General features: G+C 35.4%; 1 pseudogene; it reads left to right on the forward strand.

The window, feature by feature from the left end:
- The first annotated feature begins 2,734 nt into the window (after positions 1–2,734).
- LOC128229102 (glycoprotein-N-acetylgalactosamine 3-beta-galactosyltransferase 1-like) lies at positions 2,735–4,581 on the forward strand (annotated as a pseudogene).
- Positions 4,582–12,452: the final 7,871 nt, after the last annotated feature.

Below are 12,452 nucleotides of genomic sequence, written 5' to 3' on the forward strand. Positions count from 1 at the left end.
CAGTGGCGTACAACTGTTGAATACATGTCATAGAAGAAAATGACTCCTATCAAGGTCAGATTCCCACTAGTGCCGTACTATTGTTAAACAGTTGTCATAGTAGAGAACGACGCCTAGCAGTGACAGATTCCCACCAGTGCCGTACAACTGTTGAACATATGTCATAGTAGAGAACGACTCCTAGCATGGACAAATTCTCACCAGTAGCGTACAACTGTTGAACATTTGTCATAGTAGAGAACAATTTAACATCTAGCTGAGACAGATTCTCACCAGTTGCGTACACTTGTTGAACATATGTCATAGTGGAGAACGACTCCTAGGAAGGACAGATTCTCACCAGTGCCGTACAACGTTTGAACATATGTCACAGTAGGGAACGACTCCTAACAAGGACAGATTCTCACCAGTAGCGTACAACTTTTGAACAATTGTCAAAGTAGAGAATGACTCCTAACAAGGACAGGTTCTCACCAGTAGCGTACAATTGTTGAACATTTGTCAAAGTAGAGAACGACGCCTAGCAAGGACAGATTCCCACCAGTTCTGTACCACTATTAAACATATGTCATAGTAGAGAACTACTCCTAGCAAGGTCAGATTCTCACCAGTGCCTTACAACTGTTGAACATATGTCATAGTAGTGAACGACGCCTAGCAAGGTCAGATTATCACCAGTGCCGTACAACTGTTGAACATATGTCATAGTAGAGAACGACTCCTAGCAAGGTCAGATTCTCACCAGTGCCTTACAACTGTTGAACATAGGTCATTGAAGAGAACGACTCCTAGCAAGGACCAATTCTCACCAATGCCTTACAACTGTTGAACATATGTCATAGTAGATAAAGACGCTTAGCAATTACAGAATCTCACCAGTGGCGTACAACTGTGAACATATGACATAGCAGAGAACGACTCCTATAAAAATACAGGAACTCTTTCAACACTTGTTTATACATTTGATGATGGCGAATTATTCATTCGAGCGGGTCGTTCACATGACACACGGAAAACGATGACTGTGTGACCTTATAACACGTAAACTGGTATCAAAATAACGTCTTATGTCCATAACTGCATGGCAACAGGCCGCCTATATATGTGTCTCATTAATCCTGATACAAACGCTACAGAGTTCAGTCTCAAGAAAGCACTTATTTATCATAATGCTCGTATTTCAAAAGGTTTGCAACATATGGCGGTCTGAATAACTCCCTTTCAGTGAATCAGTTTGAAAGAAATAATTTTGTACAGAAAACAAATATGCCTCTCAGGCAAAGTATACAAAAGAAGACAAATATTCCACTCCAGCAAAGTAAATAATTGATTTATACTGTTTGCTCACTTGACTTAAGTGAAGGAATGATTGTATTTCACGTGACATGACTCTGAGATTAAATGTAGATAAGTTTTAGCTTAATAGAAAAAAATATTGCTTGTGAACACAAATGTCTTAAGTAAGAATGATACTTATAAAATACTATTCGCAAAATATAAATATTATAATTTTCAAATACTATTCGCAAAATGTAAGAATGATAATTATCAAATACTATTCGCCAAATATAAGAATGATTGTTATCAAATACTATTCGCTAATTATAAGAACTATGTTATATTTTGCCCGACCGCGGGTTGGATCCAATCCCAGAACTTGTGTAATTCTAAACTTGTACTTAACGGCGTCAAAATGTAACACATGTCAATAAACATTGCAAACATGAATTACGATTATATCGAAAAATGATAAATGTTATGTTTATCTTTACAAATTATGACAAAAGTTATTTATTATCGCTATGCATTCAAGGGACAAGACACCAGATGGTCCGAAAATAGGCAAATACAGTATTTCCTCAAACCAAGCCTAGAACTGTCAAAACGGGCTAGTCTTGGTCAATAATACATCATTTTACATACTTAAAAGAATAAACGCAACAATCATCACGCCTTCTTAGCTGAATTTCCATGTTTGAAAATATTGCATAATGACGTGGGTTCGAACCCCACTAAAACCAAAATACTTTTGTATTCTATAACTGTATTTCTTTCTGCAACTTCAATATCATAGAGTAAAATAATGATAAAATCGGTGTTTTCAGATGCATTACCGGGAAAACTAATTTTTGGTCCAAAAACATGAGCGAGTAACTATAAATGTCTCTTCAATGTGTACTGATGGTATAACCACCCAGCCACTGCACGCCCCGCACCCCTGCATGCCATTCAGTAGTCAATACTTCTTATTCTATTTAAATCCTGCATAGCAAACTTTCACCGAATAATTCAGCATGTTGAGTTTCTGTGTACCGTGATCAAGACCATGAATGCCACCCACTAAACACGTTTGTACTTGTAGACTTAGTGCATCATCGGCACCCCAACGTATTCATAACCTATATGATAAGTTATGAGTACGCTGGGGTGCCGAGAATGACTCGGTGAGACTCGCATAGAGTGCATTGCTCGTAATAAAGAAGATCTCAATGAAGTTGCTGTATGAAAATTACATGTATCTCAAATTTGAAATTGTCTTAGATATAGACTTTCTTCTTTTTACTTCAACATGACTGGATGACGTAGCCCTCAAAACGTGATCCACTAATACACGTCAGCATACTTGCAGCGTTTTGCAACACGTATCTTATAACCTGGACGATGACTATGTCTACTAATATAAACTGCTTTAAACACTGAAACTACGAACATCTTCCGTGCGTTTGCAGACAAAATGCAGACAAATACTTGTAACTTCGTGCTTGGGCTGTCCGTGGGTCTGGTTTTTGCCTTAATGGGCATCACATACTTAACAAGCCCAGGGACCCTTGGGTTATCAGCCAATTTGAAACACATGGCCATCAGGGAGGACAAACCCAGGGTCGAGGTTCCAAGAGACACGTTTCTTACTCAAACGGATCTTGATAAGATACAGAAAATCATCATCATCATCATCATCATCATCAACCCAGCTCCACCAATATCATGATGGTCGTAGTGATTGTTACCAACACAATCGCCATCATCTTAATTGTCATCATAGTCATCATTATGCTAGATAAAATCATCAAAATATATGAGGCTTTTTCAAGCAGGCATTAGTTTTGCACATAATGGCATTTCTTTAGTGTGTGTGTGTGTGTGTGCGTGTGTGTGTGTGTGTGTGTGTGTGAACATCTATATAATTCATCTGTTTCAATATCGTAACATACAAATGATCGGCATCTATATTTCTGGAATAGTTTGGGTCAACTTCTTTTTAATATATTCTTTAATTAAACATGATCTCACACGAAATATTTTCAGACGACAACAGAGAGGCCCAAAAACTGTACGATCAAGTACGTGTTTTATGCTGGGTAATGACAAGTCCCCAGAATCTGCATAAAAAAGCCGTACATATGCGTGCCACGTGGGCTCATAGATGTAACAAGCTTATATTTATTAGTTCGGTGACTAATGACAGTTTTCCTACGGTCGGAATTGATGTTCCCGAGGGTCGCGAGCATTTGACTGGTAAAACTATGAAAGCATTCCAATATGTGTTCGACCACCATTTTGATGACGCTGATTGGTTTATGAAAGCCGATGACGACACTTACACTATTTTAGAAAACTTAAGGTTAGTGTTAAACAAGGATTCTTGAGCGGAGGCGCGGGGTACATAATTAGCAAGGAGCCGCTAAAAAGATTTGGTGCCCACGGAACGAACGCATCCATGTGCCGCCAAGATGGCGGAGCTGAGGACGCGGAGTTTGGCCAGTGTATGCAGAACTTGGGGGTTAAAGTCGGCAACTCCTCTGACCGATTCGGTCGGAGTCGATTCCATTGTTTTGACCCGGCTACACATCTGATGGGCGACTATCCAAGGTGGTATCATATATTTGACGCGCACGGAGGCCAAAGTGTGAGTAAATGCAGTTAGTAACTCATATCATGGACTCGTAGCGTCATATAAACTAGAGAGTGTTACGTCTGTCTGACATTTAGCCTTCAATTTGTACTTTTCGTACCTCAAAAATCATATTTGACTCCTAATCTTATGCGCATTGATTATACAGAAAACCGTTAAGTTTTAAATGTATTACTACAAATGATATTTTCTCTGTGTGGATAAAGAATCTCTTCTGATATTTATTATAAAATAAGTACTCATTTTAAAGCATACTAGTTGCTTTCATAACACCGAATCATTTTGTCCTCCTTTTTGCTCCGGAATAAAGTGTTCGTATTCATATAACTCTGACGTCGTATTCAAAACCTGAAGCCTTCTTCATAACTAAAAAAAACCTTTTTAGAATCCAATCCAATCCTCACAAATGTAGCAAGTCTAATAACTCTGGGTAAAATAGTTGTCGAGTTATACGCCTTGACCGAATGATAAAGAGGTGCAATTTATTCTAAATAAGTATTTACTTTTACTCTTTCAGGGTCGGGAGAGCATCTCCGACTATGCAATAAGCTTCCACTACGTCCCCCCGGCCAGGATGTACGAACTGGAATATTCTACTTACCATTTAAGACCGTACGGTATTCATTCCGGAAATCAAGATTTAAATCAGGAAGTGACGTAAAGCCGGAAATGACGTAGCAGTCAAAGTAAAATAATGTTTAGAATAGTCCCCACCAAATTGATTACTTGTTCATCGGATTTTTTCCAAAAAAAAATGTGGCGAAATAATAATAAAAATATTTGTTTTGCATTTAGCAAAAAGGAGGAGCGAGCGAACGAAGAGCGAACACTTATATACTTTTACTCACATTTTATTCACTTATTTACTAAACAATGATATCGTAAACAGTACAAGGAAAACATCCGAGGGAAAGAATGATTACACTATAAGATCATTTTATACAAAATTAGTTTTGAAATACAAATGCTAATTTAATAAATAAATAAATAATTCAAAACCACAGTTTTCTAGTTGTTTAACATTTTTGCAAAGTTATTTCAAAATACCCTTTGCATGGCTAAGTTAAAGCCTGGACGCACGAGTACCAATGACCATATCCACCTGCCTGCCCAACGACATACCACAATCTAATAACCTAGGTTTTCCACTTTACTTTTGGAAAACCTGATTAAAAATAATTATCTGTTAAATTTTTTGTCATATCTCGTGCCATGGAAATGACTAGACAAGGTGACTTTTAAATAACAAAATGAATATAAGCATTTGCAATAAAATATAAACTATCACTCTTGCAATGAATACACGATTGGGGTTGGTAGCCATTTTAGCTCCGGTAGAGAATTTATAAAAAAAAACTACACCGTACTGTTAACCCTTTCGGCGCCAACTATGTCACAGAAAATTCGAGCCAGCGCGGTTTATTTCAGGCTTTCTCAGAACTTAATGTCCACCTATTTTACACATCAATTCCTTTTTTTTTAAATATCTTGTTCAAATTAGGGCATGTATTGGAAAACATAAACACATATACAAAAACAACTGTACTGCAAATACTGGTCGGGTAAATTTTCATATAAACCAAACAAAAATATTTCAAGAAAATACAAAAGAAATTGCAATATTTCATGCATAGAAAAAAACAATCAGCTTAAATATTTTACATTTGAATAATATCCATATATATATGTTAAATATACACTTGATCATTTACAAAATCTACTAATACTTATTTACAACACAAAGTGTGATTCATTCTTTTTTTTTCAATCACACAGTATGACACGATCTTTTTTTCCTTTTTGACTTATATTTACGAAGTATACACAATTCTAGCTTCCGGTTGTTTAATGTTTTTGAGTGAATGGTAAAGCTCATGGCATGGAAAGAAGCACATAGTAATGTCAGTCAGGTTTACATTCGACGTCTTCGTACAATCCACGACCATTGGCTCAACCGCGACCAATGCCTCCAACACATTCACACCCTCGTTTTCTCACAGGGACAGGAATTTCAAGATCAGCTTCTTCTGAGGAATTTGCAATATTGTTTATAAATGGTCAGTGTAGTATACATTATAGTATATGTATGATGCATTACTGATACAGTTTGATGATAACACAAGAAACAAAAAATGAAGACGCAGGGATACAAGTGGTTCTCATTTCCGAGCCACACTTTATTTTTCTATTACCGTACATGCATTGCATAATATTAATTAAATAAACACTCAACTTTGATCTGTAGCAAAATAAAAACAAATATGCATAAATCATTAAATATAGGTGTAGCAGGTGCAGATGACTGATTGCAAACTGTCTTTTCACAGTAATTGTCACCCAGTTTCCCGTCAGACATGTCCAAACCAAATTCAAACTTTTGAGCATCACTTTCACTGTCATTTACGATGAAATTCAGCATTTTTTGCCCAATATTTAGCGTTTCTTTTTAGCGGGAGCCATAACGAAACAAACACAATCGTCCAAAATTTAATCAATCTTTAAATGGCTGTAGAATTGTCATTTGTGCACATATTTTCAAGAATCAGGAAGTGAAATAATTGTTAGAGCCTCGTTTTGAAATTTGTTTTATGTAACAAGTGTTTTGATATTTTAACAATCGAAACACGCGGTTAATGTTAGAGAGCATTAAAAGTCGACCGCAGTCGCCTATGGAGCTCTACCACGTACGCTGTCGACTGTCGACTTCTTCGTTGTGTACCGTGGGCGATTTGGCTCTGAAAATCTGGAAGTCATAAATAAAAAATGAGGCAGTTTCATTGGTTCCGCATGGTACCAATGCGGGAATATGACTAGAAAAGGTATTCTGGCGAAAGCTGGAAATGAGATCGGTCTGCCTGATCACTATAATTTTTAAAACAGCCTCTTCGGAGACAAATGCATATACATGGTTATGGAAGAGTAATTAATTGTATCATGCGATTTCATTGGAAGAAGAGTTGTCTCTCCTGCCTGATGCATATCGATATAAAAGATATTTTGTTTGTCAATTTTCCCACGATATGTATGAAGAGTGACGGAGGAAGGTAACATGATTATCGTTGATGCATATCTGTTGTTTGGTGAAAGAGTTAAGTAAGATCGGTATTAAGGTCTAATTAAGACACTCCATCCAGTACAATTTATGCTTGTGGCATTGGAAATATGCATGCATGTGATTTATTTTTCCATTTGGAATATCATTTTATCATGCATTTCAATTCTGGTCTAAAGGGACATTCCGTCTGTTAGGTTATAGTCTGAAACTGTTCCGTTCCTCTACATATTTCGAATGTGTCTTATAAGCATATATTAAAGCATTTTGTGAAAGAAAAATAACTGCAGATTATTAACCGTTTATTACGTAATATTTTATTTTCTATTATTTTTCTTTTTTTTAAATTTCAGAAAGCATGTTTGTTTCTTTCTTTCATGCGTGTCAATGTTTTTAAATGTTTCGAAAATGTTTTTTATTATATGCTTTACGGTGGTTTATAGAGATTTATCAGTGAAATAAAATTGAAATTTCACCTTTTTAAATAGTTTTGAAAATAAAGCCCGTTCTCTCGTCCAAATCAAACTTCAGCGCGTACACAGGGATGAGACACATTTTTAACGTCATTTCCAAAATGACCTTATGTTCGTATATAATTTGGCGCGATTTTTAAAAGAAATGCAATTCAATGCCATTTTGTATCCATTTTAAGCATGAAAAGATAGATTGTTTATTTCAGTGTAACATCGCATATATTTCACCTCGTCAACACCAAAAGTGAATGATAAGATAGTTTCTAAAATCGAAAAAAAAACATGATCTTTTGAAACTTTTTTATTTTGGCCTTCCGTCACCGCTTTTGCATTGTGAAAGGCCATCAATGCTTAAAAAGAAAGAAAAAATTAGTTTCGTTTAAAAAAAAGTAGCTTTATTGAAAGAGATTCGGTTATCTTATCATTTTGAACTTTTTAAGTCAGATCTATTTGGGAAAGCACAATGTAAATACAAATGAAAACAACTCTTCAAATACAAAAAAAACATATCACAAACTGTTACAAGTTCACAAACCTTGAAAGGTGCTCGAGTAGTCCCACGGTTTAGGATGTTGGCTCCTGGTTAGGGAGTCATGGGCTACAGCCTCACCAGCTTTGCGTTCTGTTAAGGCCAACAGTCGCTTAGGTCATCAATCTGTTTAGTTTTGTAATCATGATATATGATTACGTCGAAAGGAAATATTTTACTTTGAATAAAAACTTTATACAAAGAGAACTTCACTAGTTCTTCATCATATTAAATGAAATATAGCGCAGTCTACGCCGCTTACAGAATCCCGCCTTCGGTCTTTTTCCAGAGTTTCATTGAGAGTTTATTAAAACTCTTCGAACTTAGTATGAAACTAAGTCATTCTGGATTTGCTAAACAATGGTTGTATAGCGCTTTATTATTGTGCCGTTATAACTCGAGTATCGTCATTTTGCAAATAATTATAATAAATTGATTGAGAAGCACGTACAGTTAAGTTGTTAACAATCAGTAGTAGAGGTTGCTGAAAGTGCATTCGCCGCATACAAGACTATCAAGACTATCAAGACTATCACCATCAATATACAGGTGTAAGCACGAATATTACATACACAATTAGACTAGCAGCGTGAATATATAGATACATGCAAGTTCGCATTCATATGATTAACAACTAGACGTTCGGCGTGAATACACAGATATATGCACGTATAATCTCCTGAAAAATTAAACATTAAGCGTACAGATACAGACGTTTGCATTTATGATCGCCTCAAAGCTAGGCTTTTCCGATGAATATACAGACATATGCACTTTTATCTCCTGAAACACTTCGACTTTAGTGGTGAATATACAGACATATGCATTAATTACCTCCTGAAACACTAGAACTTCGGGATGAATATACAGACATATGTACTATGATCTACTGAAAGGCTAGACTTTCAATGCGAATATACAGACATATGCACTATTGATCTCCTAAAAAATGACTTTCGAAGTTAATATCCTGACATACCTAAAAAACTGGACTTTCGGGGTGAATATATAGACATATGAAGTTATGATCCCCTTACAAACTAGACTTTCGGGGCGAACATATAGACATATGAACTTATATTCGCCTGACAAACTAGACTTTCGGGGTGAATATATATACACACGCACTTATGATCTCCTGAAAGACTAGACTTTTAGCGATAATATACAGATGTATGCTCGTTTGCTTACGTAAAGTATTAGATATAAAGACATTCCCTAATGATCTCCTGAAAAACTATAATTTCGGGGTGAATATACAGACATTTGCACTATGATCAACTGAAAGGCTAGACTTTCAACGCGAATATACAGACAAATGCACGTATGAACTGCTAAAAAACTAGACTTTCAAAGTGAATATACAGACAAATGCACGTATGAACTGCTGAAAAACTAGACTTTCAAAGTGAATATACAGACATATGCACGTATGAACTGCTGAAAAACTAGACTTTCAAAGTGAATATACAGACATAATTGTGCACGTATGAACTGCTGAATTACTTGACTTTCGAGGTGAATACACAGTTATAAGGCACCATTGAGCTGCTGAAAACTAGACTTTCGGGGTGAATATACAGACATGGCTGAAAAACTAGACTTTCGGGGTGAATATACAGACATGGCTGAAAACTAGACTTTCGGGTGAATATATAGACATATGAACTTAAGATCTCCTGATAGAACTAGACTTTCGGGGTGAATATACAATCATGGCTGAAAACTAGACTTTCGGGGTGAATATACAGACATGGCTGAAAAACTAGACTTTCGGGGTGAATATACAGACATGGCTGAAAACTAGACTTTCGGGGTGAATATATAGACATATGAACTTAAGATCTCCTGATAAAACTAGACTTTCAGCGAGAATACACAGATATATGCACGTTTGCTTACTTAAAGTACTATATATACAGTCATGCCTTTATGATCTCCTGAAAACCAGACTTTCAGCGTGGATATATAGAGATTTCCACTTATGTTTTCATTAACTACTAGATATAAAGTCATATGCAGTTATCATCTCATGACGAACTAGACGTGGAAGTACAGCACATATGCAATTATAATGACAAGGACTAGACTTTTTACTTTTTCATAGAGATGCAAACGAATAATCGAATATTCGAATATTCGATCAAACGTTTGGTATTCGAATGTCAAAATCGGTATTCGAAAAATCGAAAAAAATGTAATAAAGAGAATAAAAAACCTTTTGCCTACAGCACTGTTGTTCTTTATAAAGTTATATAAGTTTTATATCGTCGGGTAATATAAAAGTCCCCCAAAATTTACAATAACTGGCTAGCAATCGGCTTTAACACCAATTTGTTGTCATACTGCAAATTAAGCTGTGCATCATGGCTCAAATCGCCTTGATGGTATGAATGACATGTGCTTCAATAATGTAGTTACATGAATGTGCTTCAAACTGTTTTCCCTGTTTCGATACAGTGTTCGTGCTTTAAAATGTAACTGTATAGTATAGCGGTTTAGGATATATTTCCTATATTGCTGTACAATAGATGAGTCAAATCAACATATGTTTTCGTTTTATTATTTTACTTCCCGAGTTGGTTTTGGTTTTCCATAGTTATAATTAGAATACCTATACAACATAAAAAATACAGATTTTATAAAGTATCAAACATTTGTTCGGTCAATTCCATTACATATTAAGACACAGCTGACTACAGATGGGATTATTCAAACTAATATTCAAGAATTTAAAGAAAAAGTTGAAACATCATTACAAACAAACAAAATTTTGTACTCGATTTTGTTGCAAAATATTCTTCAACCGACTTCTGAAACAAAGTGGAAAGAAACTCTGGATATTAGTGAAAATTTAGATTGGAAAACTGTATATGGTAACATTTACAAATCGACGATAGATACAACTTTGCGTAACTTCAACTACAAATTCCTTATGAGAATACTACCGACTAATAAATTGTTGTTTAAACTCAAACTAGTTGACTGCAGTCTATGTACATTTTGCAATTCAAATGTAGAATCAATTGAACATTTATATTGGGAGTGTCAAAAAACACAACAGCTATGGAACAAATTAAACAACTTTATTGCATTGACACCAATAAATATAGCAATTTACAAACACCAAGCCCTATTAGGAATAGTAAAAAAAGCAAGTACAGTAATATCTGTAATTTTTTAATTATCTTAATGAAATTTTATATAAACTCCACAAAATGTAATGACAGACAATTATCTTTCAATTCATTTTTTTTGCATTATCTGTAATTAAGAATCAAAATAGAAGAGCAAATAGCATTAAACAATGATAAGTTTGAAACCCACAGAAATAAATGGGAAGTACTCAATAGTCTAAACAACTAAGATACAAAACAGACACATCTAGCCTAAACAACGCATATCAAATCATTGTTTCTTTTCCTCAAATAAATAAACTAAATTTTATAAACATTAACAGGGACATCATTTAGTGTGTGTGTGTGTGTGCGTGCGTGTGTGCGTGCGTGTGTGTGAACGCGTGTGTGTGTGATAAAAAATGCTTTTTTACACAACACAGAAATGTTTAAGCATATATATATACATATGTTCTTGATGCATCATGTTAATATGATATATGTTGAAAAATAAATGAGAAAAAAAAGTTATAATTAGTCAATTTAGAGGTCAATCTCAGAACGAGGCTGCTCGTCCTACGGAACGACCCTTCATTGGCGCAAAACGCTTTTTTACTAGGAATCCGTCTAAGTTCACATTGTTTACAAATATAAAGGCAGCGAAACTGAAATTATTCGATTATGTTGTTTGTTTGTTTGTTCATAAAGTATTGTTTTTTTCTTCCTGAAAATGGAGAATTTCAAAGACTAATTTGGGGAAATCAGGGTCCGCCGCGCTTACTGGCTACGACATAGTAGGGTGAAAATGCCCCGGCAATTACTTTAGCGAATAATAATAGTAGTTCACTACATCTTCTAAAATATGTATTTTGGTAATCGAATATTCGAATATTCGATCGAAAGAATTACCGAATATTCGAATATCAATTTTGCCATTCGTTTGCATCCCTGAAGTTTTTCAGAGTTTTTCATGAAATACATTAGAAAAAAAAGAACAAAATAAGTTTGTCACTGTAACAAAAACATGACGTGACTCCTAGCAAGGACCGATTCTCACCAGTGCCGTTCTACTGTTAAACATATGTCATAGTAGAGAACGACTCCTAGAAAGGACCGATTATTCTCACCAGTGCCATACAACTGTTGAACATATGACATAATAGAGAACGACTCCTAGCAGGGACAGATTCTCAACAGTGTCGTACAACTGTTGAACATATGTCATAGTAGAGAACGACTCCTATCATGGACAGATTACCAACAGTTCCGTACTACTGTTGAACAAATGTCATAGTAGAGAACGACTCCTAGCAATGACCGATTCTCACCAGTGCCGTACTACTGTTGAACATATGTCATGGAAGAGAAC

Source organism: Mya arenaria, chromosome 1 (genome assembly GCF_026914265.1).
Source record: "Mya arenaria isolate MELC-2E11 chromosome 1, ASM2691426v1".
NCBI classification, from domain to species: Eukaryota; Metazoa; Mollusca; class Bivalvia; order Myida; family Myidae; genus Mya; species Mya arenaria.